Below are 13,853 nucleotides of genomic sequence, written 5' to 3'. Positions count from 1 at the left end.
TGCCTTCTGCCAATTCTTTGGAAGGAACTGTGTAGTTGTGTGAACATTGCGTACGTTAGATGTTGTTGGTGCTGCGAGCGGACGGCCAGGGTGGCCGAGCGGTTCTAGGCGCTACAGTCTGGAACCGAGCTACCGCTACGGTCGCAGGTTCGAATCCTGCCTCGGGCATGGATGTGTGTGATGTCCTTAGGTTAGTTAGGTTTAAGTAGTTCTAAGTTCTGGGGGACTGATGACCTCGGCAGTTAAGTCCCATAGTGCTCAGAGCCATTTTTTGCTGCGAGCGTACTTGCTGCGATATTTATATGACAAGTATAATCCACCTGATTGTTCTAAGGAGACTAATGATATGTAACAGAGTGAGTGTAAGAGCGTTAGTAAAGCGACCAGTATTAAATTTTTAATTCCTTACTAATGCAAGTCGTCAAAGAAATTTATTTCCCTAGATGTTGGCATTTCTTACTGATTTCGTTGCCTTATTAACCCTCCTGTCACTATCAATTTCGAAATGGAAAAAAATACAAATGGAAAAAAACTGCAGTATCCAGGTGGGAATCGAAGACGGGTTTCCTGCTTCCCAACCAGATGCCTTGGTCGCTACGGCAACGTCCTTTGTGATAAATCGCGCTACGCCGTTTATGTTGCATGGCAGGTATGTAAGCGGTAGTCATCCAAAATTATTTACTCGATTCCTACGAAAATAAGCCTTTGTGGATCCCACATATTATGGTGAAAAATGGTCAGTTGTCAATTGTCAGTTGTCTGTCGAATCTGCCAATATTGAGTCGATTGTGCACTTGAACTCTAGGAGTGGTTTCTTCAAAAACGGGGAGGGTGAGCGAAGGGGGAGGGGGGAGGAGGAGGGATGAGCCAAAACCAAAATACCTTAGAGTCTTTCAGAACTGGTTATAAACAAACTTCCTGCCAAATATGAGGCGAATCGGTTGATGTGAATCATACCGCTTGTGACCACCTCTTGCATGTAATCAATATTCTCCCACAGCATATCAAGTGTCATACACCCCTAATGGAAATGACTGGGAACTCGAATCATCACACATAATAATTCCAGAAGGATCCACACGACTATGTGGTAATTTTACCTGTTCAGTGTTCCACACTTTGTATGCATTTGATAAAGCACATCCTGCTATACATTACTAGCTGTACTTCAAAAGTACTATCATACTGGTAACACAGGTAATTTACCCTATTATTGTTATTTAACTACTTTGTCTACTGAAGAGGTTCTATGTTACCAAGATACACATAATACTTAATTAGCATAATAATTTTTTACTAGACAGTCATGTGGTTGATGTAGATGTGCACAACATATAAGTAATCTTATGTTTCTGCTTTAGTGTACACAAAATGTACTATGTTGTCGACACTGACATGCAGACACTTGTTTGTTTATCCCCTGTCGGATGCCAGTGATGTCACCAATGGTAGAGTGTACAGGGTGTAACGAGTATAAGTGCAGATATTTTTATGTGTGTTACCTTATTATGTACACACATCAGTGGGTTGCTTGTTTTTTTTTTTTTTCCTGTGCCGAACAGTCTTCCCACAAATATGTCACGAACTTCACGATCTGTTACTTTTTGGATGGCTGTACCTGGTCCATGAAATGGACTACGGCTGTCAGTATAGACTAACCGTTTTGCGCCTAAGCCTCTGCACTACGGTACCTGATCTGCTGCTCCGAGAAAAAATAAGCAGTAATGGGTTGCTGCTGCCACATGTACTTGGAGTAACTACCTAACCTAAAAGCAAAAGACTTGTAATAGCTATAATTATTAGTAAATACTGATGTAATGCTATTCAGAACACCGCCCTCAATCAGCAGCAGAAAGATCTGCACTTATAGCTATCACGCCCTATATGCCCATATACCGGTCTAGCAACTATACACCCTTGAAGTGCATAGTGTACATCAAAATGCTCTTTATCAAACTAAAATGAAGTTAAAAAATAATAATTACAGAATTTTTTTAAAAGGTTGTTCCATTATCTGACATTCTGTTCATTAGACGTGTTTTCATTTTCCCCACAATATGCCAATTCTCAGAGCAGTCTCGATTTCTTCCCTTTATTTTCAGTGTACAAGATTATAATAACTTTAATTCTCAACAGAAGATGGCCAGTTTCACAGCTTGCATAGCTGCAGACGAATTTTGTAATGATTAGCGAAAGTGTGTCCTTGAGTGTATGAACATCTGTAAATGAATTTCATGCAATGAATATTCTTGTGTCTAGATTCATATTTCTGATGACGAAGGAATGTACCTTGGGTACGCGTTGAGTTAATGATTTCGCACTGCGTATTACTGAATCTACAGTTTAGCTGTCAAGTTGAGTACAGTCACGATCTCACATCCAGTCTTGGGAAATGCGTAGTAGTATAGAATCCGTCGAACATATCTCTGAGTTCAAGACACCAGACACGCTAGAACATTGGATTTTTGTTTGGACGTCAAGTAGGAATAATAATGCAGAAGATGAACAGAGCCTATATTTGATAGATTTAGCTTGAACACATCACTTAGTTCACCCATGTTCACATTTTTAGTTGACTGTGCGTTTGAAGAATGATCATTTAATGTCGATAGAGAAATAAAAAGATATATATAACTGCTTATATCGGTGCATGATTTTACAGTCACAACACGTCAATTCATTTCGCTAGTGATGCCACACTGACCTGTTTTCTGATTGTTCTCTGCTTCACAGAGACAGGAAAGTTAAAACGATAATTGATCACGAAAGAAGTGGGACATCGCAGAAAACAGTCGTTTATTCAGGTGAAACGTCCCCTTAGAACAATTTATACACGACTGTGCTTAACCTGACACACAATATTATTTAGCGCAACGCAATCTGACTTTCAAAAATCCCTACAAAAGAATGGCCCTGACTAACATTAAACTATAGCTTTCACAAATAACTTACCTCACAAAAATCTTCATTACTCGAACTACTGCAATACAGCGAGCGCCACTATTGACAGCTAAATAAAAGATTCAAACTACTGAAGGCACTAACTACTGATAGGCATAGTTAGCAAATGAAAGATTTTAATAGAGAACAAACAATGTATTTACCTTAATAATCATAATATATATATAGCAGTTCATGACAAATTTCAAAACTCCGCCATCTCTCTCCCCACATCCGCCACTGCTGGCGGCTCACCTCCAACTGCGCGACGCTACGCGCTGTTCACATCCAGCTGCCGCTGCCCAACACTACAATGGCAGACAACAATGCAAACTAGCCACAGGTTGCACACAGCACAGCCAGTGATTTTCATACAGAGCGCTACGTAACGTTGCCAATAAGAAAATATAAACAGCCTACTTACACAGTTAAGGTAACAGTCGTTGTAATCAGGTTCTTAAGAACGGTGCTGAGGCTCACAATCGATATTGGGAACTTCAGAAAACTCCAATTAGGAAACTATTTTTAAATTAAGCTGATAAAGGCTGATTTCCAATTCCCTAGATTTGTTTTTATTTAGAGTACTCTTTCCAGGTCCATTAATAATCGACTGCTTTTAGGGTTCCGTTGCTCAGTCGGTAAAAAAGGAACCTTATAGGAACACTTCGTTGTCCGTCCGTCTGTTCTTAAGACCTCTTTTTCTCAGGAAGAGTAGAGGTATCAAGTTGACAGTTATGTCAGACACTAAGGTCTACGATCCCACCGCCGTGTAAAAATTGTAAACTTCTAACTAAATGTAATCAAAAGATATGACCATTTATGTCAGAGATTTTGATACTCGCTAACTCACGCGTCAAAATATTGAGGTTACTTCCTGTTGACCTAGTCATAAAATTTGGTAAGAAGCGAAGGTTCACAGTACAAGTAAAGGGGAAAACCTGAAAATTATTAATTTTTAACTATGTCACATGAAACATTTTAGTTTTACTATTTGTTGTCAGTCCGTTTGTTGAAACCTCTTTTTCTCAAGAACGGGTAGAGGTGTAAAGAAGAAATTGATGTCAAATACTAAGGTCTATGGTCCCTTGACGTTGTAAATAATTTAAGCTTCTACGTCAATGCAATCAAACGCTACTACCGTATATGTCACCTACTTCGATACAAAGTCACTCATCAAAATCTACATCTGCCTACAAAAATGTGCCTAATAGACCAGCAGTGAAGCCAGTGGCATGAAACCGAGACGTTGCAGGAATGAATCACACTCGGACAGTGAATTTTTTAGTCTTCGTTTTAACCTAGCCTTTAACTCTCGACGATGTGAGGAGTCACCAAAAATAACACTTGGTTCGGATTCCAACGTAAACTGTGGGTCCCTTTTAGAAGCTGGATAACTAGGGTGGGTTAGGGACATCCAAGACGGCGATGGGCGTCCAATAGAAAGACTTGGACCTGGCCCTTGACCTCCATGAAACTATTATTATTATTGTTATCTATATCCATAATTAAATTTGCACGTCAATGCGCGGGTCCTGCTCTCAGTTGCCCTGTTTATTATTCCTGCTCTGACTGTCCCTGTAGCAGGAGCGAGAAATACCAGCGGAAAACAGCAAATATACTTCAAACTTTTCAATTAACAGCAACTATCCACTCAGGATGAGGCAGTTATTCACTTTAATACCTTACTCGTTTCGAGATTACCATCTCATTACCAGCACTTTGCATAATGAAGCATACAAAACAAACAACGAAATGCGTGCAGTACATAAAACTGCAAGAAATATAACTGTCATGGTAAAAACTGCAAACATGCCTTACAGTGCTGCATTCCGATGTCCAGAAGGAGTCCATATCATGCACTGACCTTCTTTCACAAACCCTAAGGCTCTGTCCGGTTGCATCACCTTCGTGACATACGCACTATTGTTATTTATACAGCTAGAAATGTACCAGGGCCCAAACACGCTGCAACCAAGTACAATTTTGTTGAATGGACGAACTATCATCGTATTGAGTCTTAAACCAATCTTCAAACGAGTATACGTTCTAGACCAAAATTTTTTATCTTTGTTCCTATGGTATGAAAATATACTAGAGCATAACAATCTCCTAAAATAAATATTCACTGATAACATACCCTCTTTCGTGTGAGTGACGGTACGAGATGCAGCGTTTCTTTGTTTACTTCGCTCATTCACAGAAGTACTACAATACGGCCAATCTGCTGGCTACTAAATTACGCAACTGCAAAATGCGTAATAACATTCTTCTGGTACTTCTGGATGAGCTGTCAAGAAAGGGAAGGCACTGGTGCATGGTGGCGTTTCAATAGAAACGTTTGCAGCTAGGCATAAGTAATTTAAAAGGGACCTCAAAATTATTTACAGAATATTAACGAAACAAGACAGTTCTCAAAAGCTGGCACTAATGTTTTGATTATTCTCCTTTACAAGAAAGAAGACAGACAAGAAATAAAAAAAAGTCTGTATAACTGCCTGTCCTCTCTCTATAACCAACGAAGTATTCATTTTTCTTAACCTCAATGGCACAGAGCAAACATTGCATTCCAGTTAGACAAAGGATAGCAGGCTTTAAAAGTGGGTGTAGCACAATGAACCATTTTGAAACTCGAACGAAATTATCGGAAAGAGCACTCAATATGAATTGTCGTCTGGTGTTCACAGATTTTTAGACAACATTTTATTCAGTTTCAATAAAACTTTTACGACATTCCTTGAGAAACAAGGCTGTGATGTAACGTATGTCGGTATACTGGAGAATGAATACGTGAATGCTATAGCTTCAATAAGAATTCATCAAGGCAGTAGGAAAGTAAAAACTGAAATAAGATTCACACAATGGCATGTAGAGTTCAAAAGTTGTTATCAGCGTTCGTATGAAGTCTTCAGGCTCAAAATATTAAGAGGTAAAACGAGTTAATGGGACATATATTCATTTTGTTGACAACATACTACCGTTTGTCTCTTAGAGTAGACAAAACTCAGCAACAAGAGGAAAAATTATTGGAATAAATTTGAATGCCAGGTCGAAAACCAGTTACAATAAGACTAAACTAATGCACAACCAACATAACGAAAAGAGAATAGTACACATTAACAAGGAAGGCACAGAAAAAATAATAGGTTCCTGTATTTAAGGCATCTGAAGACAATGGTTAGAGAGACGGCACAATAAATAACGGAAGCAAATTTCCTGGAGTCCTTTTGGTACTAAACAGGATTTTTGAAAGTTAATTTCCGATATGTCTGAAACGAATTACTTACGACCTGTGTGTACTACTAGTTTTGACTTACGGCATTGAGAGATGAATTTTCATGTGAAAATCGTGCGAAAATTGTGCACTCTTAAGTGAGCCTGAGAGTCACGTGGAAAATTACTGGAAGAGGGGGGGAAACAATTATAGAATAAACGACCAGAAAGCAGACTAGAATAGAAAACGTATAAGTGCCGTAGTGAAATAGAGATGGAGTGGTTATGGTCCCAGGCGAATGGATATTAGAAAGCTCAACGACGTGATAAGGAAATAACCTGATGAAGACCAAATTCAAAGTGTATAGTTGTCATCAGAGAAAATTCAGGAACAATACAAGCGCGTACATCTGAAGACGTTAAAGCACGTAAAAGTCTAAATGAGGCCTTTATCTAGTAGTGCATATACTATAGTTGATGACGATGATTATTATTGTTTTTATTATAATGATAATGAATGTATGGTTGTCTTATGAACCACTCCTCTAAATAGAAAGAATCGGTAGACGAAGGTATGTCACTGTAATATACTGTTCTACACACTGTAGGCAATCTGCCCAGGTGTCAAACTCAAGTGCATTGTACTAATAGAGCTTCTTTACTATTCATCGGGAAGAAAACTCTTTTAACAAAGGAACAAAACTTCTTGCGACACCGCTTTGCTAATGGATTATAACGACATACAGCAACGCTCGTTAAACGAAGTACCTGTGGCATAGCAAACACATTTGTCGCTCGCATAGTTTGACTCCTTGCCGCCAGGTGTCAGTAGGTGACGGAGGGTTTCGTGCGATGGGTGCCGACTACGCTGGCGTCGTCGTCCTCCTTGCCTTACAACTCTGGAGACAACACATAATGTCGCCCCGCCGCTTCGTCTGTTAACGGTAACTGCAGATCTAGAGTACCAGCCTCGCCATGTGTAACACAGGGTTTTTCACATTATTCTCTCTAGTAGTGATTATCATCTCATAATGTTCTCTATGTTTCCAGCGGCACATGTGGACACTGATCATAATTTATTGACTATGAACTACAAATTAAATCTGAAATAATTGTAGATAAGTAGGAAATTAACTTGGATGAACTGAAAGAACCTCTGGTTGTTGAGAGATCCAAACGCAGTATTAGGAAAAGATTGACTCAACAAGAGAAAGGAATCCAACAGCAGACGATTTCGTAGCTTTGAAAAGTGAAGGCAGAAGGCGATCAAATAGACGAAGAACAAGGCTCAGTAGAAACGTTTGAATAACTCAAGATACGTTTGACGTAAATATGTTTACCTCCTCTCCTGGATGGTGAGGAGAGATTTAGATGGCATAACTACGCTAGAAGATGGAATTCAAGGTAAAATTCGCAAGCATAGCGTAAAGCGCAATTGCTGGGTTATGCTCTTGATTGTTAGTCCGAGTTTTCAATAATCCCATGTTTTGCTTGTCAGTTAAAGAAGCCTCCCTATCCTCCACATAATAATAATAATTCTACACATCTAATTGATAAGTATCCTGTAGTTATTAAATGTTAACTTTGAAATTGAAAAAATTCGTTAATCTGGCACTCAGCTATTATTGATACTTATAAGGTCATTGACAGGCATTTCGCCATTATTAATGCTTGTCAAAGTATTTTGATCATGATGACTTCTGAAGTTTTTAAGTGGAATTAATTTATTAAATCCCTTCTTATAAGTTACTTAATAGTTAGCAGGAGCAAAGCAAATTCCTTTTTAATTAAATTCATTCTTAGTAACAATAAGCTTTAGCATTTGCTGCCGTATGCTGCTGCGAATTACTGCAAACCACTTGGAAAAAGGCAGTCATCTAAATAGGTGACTGCAAATCTTAGGGCCAAACCAGAGACACTGGCACACCGCGACATGTCATGTACTCTACTCCAGTAAATTCCGTTGCACAAGCCAGATTCTGTATCACTTGTAAATTCTTATTGAGATACGCAGTCAGATAGCTTAGGTATTCATTGTTACATTGCACCTCTATACGCATTTACATACCCACCAGTGGTGTATACGTGCACGAAATAAGATTGACATCCGTCCATGTCTTCTGCGTGTTTCAGTCTTTTTGTCGGGCAGCGAGCGTTGTTACATGTTTTGTCAAAGGGAGTCAGCGAATGCACGTAACCGCGGCACGGAAGGAAGCTGGCGGATCTGTTTCAAAAGAACGATTATGGAATTGGCCTTAACTGAATTAGGGAGATCACAGAAAACATAAATCTGACCAGCTAAACGGGGATTTGAACCTGAAGAATGTGACGTTTCGTACCCAGTCTCTCATCTAGACTCTGCCAAAGACAATGTCTCCATTGTCCATACACAAGAAAACATAGACTCTAATCCTCTATCATATAACTGGGGTAGTAATCTCTATGCTGAGCACGTTTGTTGGCAGAGGTCTTCTTTGTACTCTAAAATTTAAATTATTTCTTAAAACGAAAAGGTATGGCATACAGTCCACACAAATATCTGCAACTCATTGTGCATTTTGATCAACTGGTACTCAAACATCTCTATGTTTGTCTTTGGTCTCAAGTATTTTATGCCTTCTTATTTTCGTTAGCACTCGGTAGAATTCCTCCTCAGGATATACATATGTCCTTTAAGATGCTGAAATCTGTTAAGGGTAAATTATACCAATCACTTTAAAGTGGGTGAATGACAGGTGGCACATTTTTTTATACTCGTTGTTCACATTTCCTCCCTTCTGATTTACTGACGACAAGTCTACGTGGGAAGATTGATTGCTTACATGACTTTATACAAGAGACATTAAAGAATTTGTACAAGATTTAAATATTCTTAATTCTAAGTTAATTCTTGAAATTTTTTACAAGGTAATAGACGCTTTCCTGTGACTTCAGTAACTTCATATTTCATGACATTTCTGGCAGACATACGCGAAACTGTGGCCCATAGTCAAAAACTGCGAAGGTTGTTCAATAAGTAAGGAAACAAGAGCTCTCACGGGTCTATAGATACCCCACGTAGATTAAATTCCACGTATAGATGAAAGAGACATTTTCTAAATTTAGTCGCTGACGGAATTAGGTAGGCGACTGAATTGCTGACTAGGAGGACGTGCTGAAAAATAATGCTTCAAATTTTTTTATGCCAAAACTCTTTAAGCTTTTTTAGATAAAACAAACTTTATTGCCGGCCGGGGTGGCCGTGCGTTTCTAGGCGCTACAGTCTGGAACCGCAGGACCGCTACGGTCGCAGGTTCGAATCCTGCCTCGGGCATGGATGTGTGTGATGTCCTTAGGTTAGTTAGGTTTAAGTAGTTCTAAGTTCTAGGGGACTGATGACCTCAGAAGTTAAGTCTCACAGTGCTCAGAGCCATTTGAACTAAACTTTATTACCATTTTACATACATATTCTTCAGGTTAACACCGTTATTTTTTGAAATGAGCGTTTGGCGTCATTGGCTGGGAGGCCCCTTTCGGGGCGGGTCCGGCCGCCTTGGTGCAGGTCTTATTACATTCGACTCCACATTGGGTGACCTGTGCTCCGGATGGGGATGAAATGATGATGAAGACAACAAAACACCCAGTCCCTGAGCGGAGAAAATCCCCTACACCTTAATTTTTCATATTCAAATACGCAGTCATATAGCTTATCCAAATGTTAGTTGTAAATGTTTCATGTAACGATCTGTTGAGGGCTTAAATGACAGTGAAACTGACGCTCATGCAACAAACACACAGTGTTATGCAGGTTAGATTCCTGTTACTTATAGCTCAGGTGGCTTATCGAGTCCATTTTCCCAGACGAACATAGGCTTTACTTGTTGTAAATACGTTACAACCTGTGCAATGTCCTCGATACGTTGTAAGTGTAATTCATGTTCAGAACAGTGTTCTGTGTAGCTGTCAGTGCGTTGTGTAGGAGCGAAGTGAATTCGAATGTGCGCAAATTATTTTTGCTCTTACGGTTGTTCCTCCAGTAACCAAGGAAGCCAAAGCATTTGGTGTTTTCTGTGCAGCTGATCCCGGCGGAGTTCCGAGTCCTCCCTCGGGCATGGGTGTGTGTGTTTGTCCTTAGGACAATTTAGGTTAAGTAGTGTGTAAGTTTAGGGACTGCTGACCTTAGCAGTTAACTCCCATAAGATTTCACACACATTTGAACATTTTTTTCGTTTGGTGTTTCAAGCGGAACCGTATCGAGGATGTCGACCGCACACAGGCAAAGTGGAAGAACGTCATCCGCTATGTCACAAGACGGCCGAAAGTATGTATTAAGTTATCGTGTCAGACTGTCATGAAGGGGAATGTGACGAAAAACAGGAGGACGATACCTGCAAAAGTCACTGCAGAACGCTACATAAGTAGGGATTTGCAGGGCAAGCTGGAGTTCCAGAATACATCGTGATGCAAATGCCCGTAACAGATAAACGCCGAAGACATAAAATCAGAAATTTGGAAAAATGGAAGAAAGTCATTTGGGCGGATGAGTCATGTTTCGCACTGTTTCCAACTTCTGGCCGAGCTTACGTCCCAAGAACGCAACATGGCGAGCATTCGGTGACGATTTGCGCAGCCATATGGTGGTATTCCATGAGCCTCACTACTGCATTACCGTCAAAGATTATGTGACAGTTATGGCTGGTCAAGTACACTCTGTGGTACAGTGTTTGTTCCCTAATGGTAATGCTGAGTTGAAAGACGACAGAGCACTTGTTCAAATAGCTCGCATCGCCCAGGACCGGTTTTTTTGTGAGCACGAGGATGAAATGTCGCATCTCTGCCGGTCGGCTCTGTCTTACGACGCAGGTGCTGTCAGGTGTGCATGTTACCGAACCACCAGATTAATAATTAATGTTTTCGAAGTACTGACACTAATTATTTACAGAAGACTGGGAAAACTGGTGGATTTTCACCTCGCGGAAGGCCAGATTGGGTTTCGGAGAAATGTAGGAACACGCGAGGCATTACTGGCACAACGATTCCTGTTAGAAGATAGTATATAGCGTTTTTTTTTTTTTTTTACATTTAGACGTCGATTCGAACACACTCTTTGATATTATGGAGGTGAAATAGAAAAATACAGGGAGGCAAATGTTATCTACTGCTTATACAGAAATCGTACTGCACTTATGAAAGACGAAGGACTGGAAAGAGTGAATATAGTCGAGATCGGAGTGACAGAGGGCTGAAGCCTATCGCTCAAGATATTCCATCTGGTTTGCTGATGTGTTATATCAAAGTGCACTGTATAATGTCTTGTGAAGTAGTTGTAAGATGAACAAAGGCAGAACACGGGTAATGGAATGTCATCAAATTAAATCAGGTGATGCTGGGGCATTAGATTAGGAGATGAAGGACTTAAATTGATGCTAATTGGACAACAGACTATCTGATAATAGCGGAAGTAGACTGGTAACAGCAACAAAAACGTTTCTGGAAATAGAAATTTATTAACATTGGTCATAATTTTTAGTGTTAGGAAGTCTTTTCTTACGGCATTCGCCTAGCAGTGTACGGAAGTGAAAGGCGAACGATAAACAGTTTAGACTATCACACTAGAGGAGAATAGAATCTTTTGAAATTTGATGGTACAGAAGAATATTAGATGGGTAGGAGAGGAACGGAGCTGAACAGCACAATATGACTAACAAACGGAATTGGTTGATATAATGCCTACTGAGAAATCAAGGAAATTGAAATTCATTATTGACGAATGTGTGTATGTGGCTATGGGGAGGGGGGCGGAGGGAGGAGGGGGGTTGGAACTATAGATCAGTGTAGTTAGAAAGTTCTAGTGAATTCATGTTGCAGCAGTTTTGCAGAGACAAAGACTTTTGCACAGGATAGACTTTCATGGAGAGCGCCATCAAACGTCATCGGACTGAAGACAAAAACAACGATATGTTATTAATCTGGCAACTGTCTTTACTGTTTAAAGAATACGCTATCGGGTTCTACTGCCGAGTTTATTGATCAAAGTGGTCGAAGTCCAAAAAAAGATATCTCAACCAGAATACACTTTTACAAGTCATTGTCAGTACTGTTAGGACTGTAATTTTCTACAAAAGTGATAATACAGCATTAATGACATTTTTGCTGATTTTAGATTTTGTCGACTGAAGAAACTTTTCAAATCCGTTTCCAGTTTCTGCTTCTTTGGTTAGCTTCTCCTCTGTCCACAAGTACGTGAAACATTTTCACGCGAGAGAGTCAGTATGAAACAGAGTAAATTGTTTTCACTACCTTTAATTAATTTCACCTGAAAGTGTGTAGCATTCCTTATCATTTTGTCACTATCTGTCAGCGTTGAACAGTGAAGAATGACAGTGGCGGAAGAAACAATCATCATCATTTTCTTTGCACGAACTGTTGGACTTCGGAAAAATTGACGTTCTAACTGCAGCTTCCAAGTCGTAATCAATTTCTGTTCTTAAGATAAATGCAGTTGTGTGTATCTCCACCTAAACCTGGTAGTGAGGTGGTAGATTATGATTAACTGAAGCCGCCAATGGCGCGTACTTTGGCCAAAATATTCGGGACTCTGTAGTTACGTCACCAAAATGTCCTAAATTTCATGTGATGACCTGATACAACTATTACTCGGTACCTATTGGCGCCGAAACAACCTCGCTGTTGAGCGAAGAGCTCTGCCGAGATATTTTTAATTCCGTATGCGGCAGTAACGAAGGGTTAAAGTTGTGAAAATAAGCCGCAGAAATTGCAGCCTGTAATAATGAAATTAAGAAACATTATCTTAATAGTAGGCAAATTATTCCCGATGTAATCTAGGGCAATTCATTTCCCCTAATGACCGCTAGATGGGCGGTTCATTTACATGCACGCTGGGGCCGCTACAGCTACGGCCAGAACGCGGAGCTGGCGAAAACAAGACCAGACGAGCAGCTCGCCGTGACGTCACACGCCCTCCCCCCTGCTGGCGCAGAATCTCGCGTCCTCTTCACACAGTGCCGATGTCCCTGCGCTATTGGCTGCCTGTGGTGCGCATACCTGCTACAGGATACCGAAATATTATGAGCCCCAGCGCTCAATAGTTTTCAGGAACGTTTTAGAGCCATTACAAGAGGGCAGCGGCTTACAGCAATGTACGAGAACTCAGAGAAGTGTGGATCGGTTCTTGTACAATCAGGTTAAGCAGGAAAAAATGTCCCATCAATAATGCGAAAGTACCGGCAGCGTGTTCTATTGTGCAGCTTCAGTGAATAACGTCTTGGTAACAAGTAGTGCTTAAAAATCATAGACGTGATGTAATCGTTAGATGAGAATATGTCTGATCCTCTATTTTAAAAGGGCAACGGCCTTGCCGCAGTGGCTACACCGGTTCCCGTGAGATCACCGAAGTTAAGTGCTGTCGGGCGTGGTCGGCATTTGGATGGGTGACCATCCAGGCCACCATGCGCTGTTGCCATTTTCAGTCTCATGATGCCAATTGAGTAGCTACTCGACCGAGTAGTAGCGGCTTCGGTCAAGAATACCATCATAACGACCGGGAGAGCGGTATGCTGACCCCACGCCTCTCCTATCTGCATCCTTCCTGAGGATAACACGGCGGTCGGATGGTCCCGCTAGGCCACTCGTGGCCTGAAGACGGAGTGCTTTTCTATATTAAAAAATGGTGACTTTACGTACGATGTGAGTGAGGGAAGTAC

The 13,853-nt window shown here is 40.5% G+C and overlaps 1 pseudogene; it reads left to right on the top strand.

Annotated features, from left to right (window-relative positions):
• Positions 1–13,494: 13,494 nt before the first annotated feature.
• Positions 13,495–13,612, top strand: LOC126102459 (5S ribosomal RNA; annotated as a pseudogene).
• The last annotated feature ends 241 nt before the right edge of the window (positions 13,613–13,853 follow it).

This window comes from Schistocerca cancellata, chromosome 9, assembly GCF_023864275.1.
Source record: "Schistocerca cancellata isolate TAMUIC-IGC-003103 chromosome 9, iqSchCanc2.1, whole genome shotgun sequence".
NCBI classification, from domain to species: Eukaryota; Metazoa; Arthropoda; class Insecta; order Orthoptera; family Acrididae; genus Schistocerca; species Schistocerca cancellata.
This window is presented reverse-complemented; position numbering and strand designations above follow the sequence as displayed.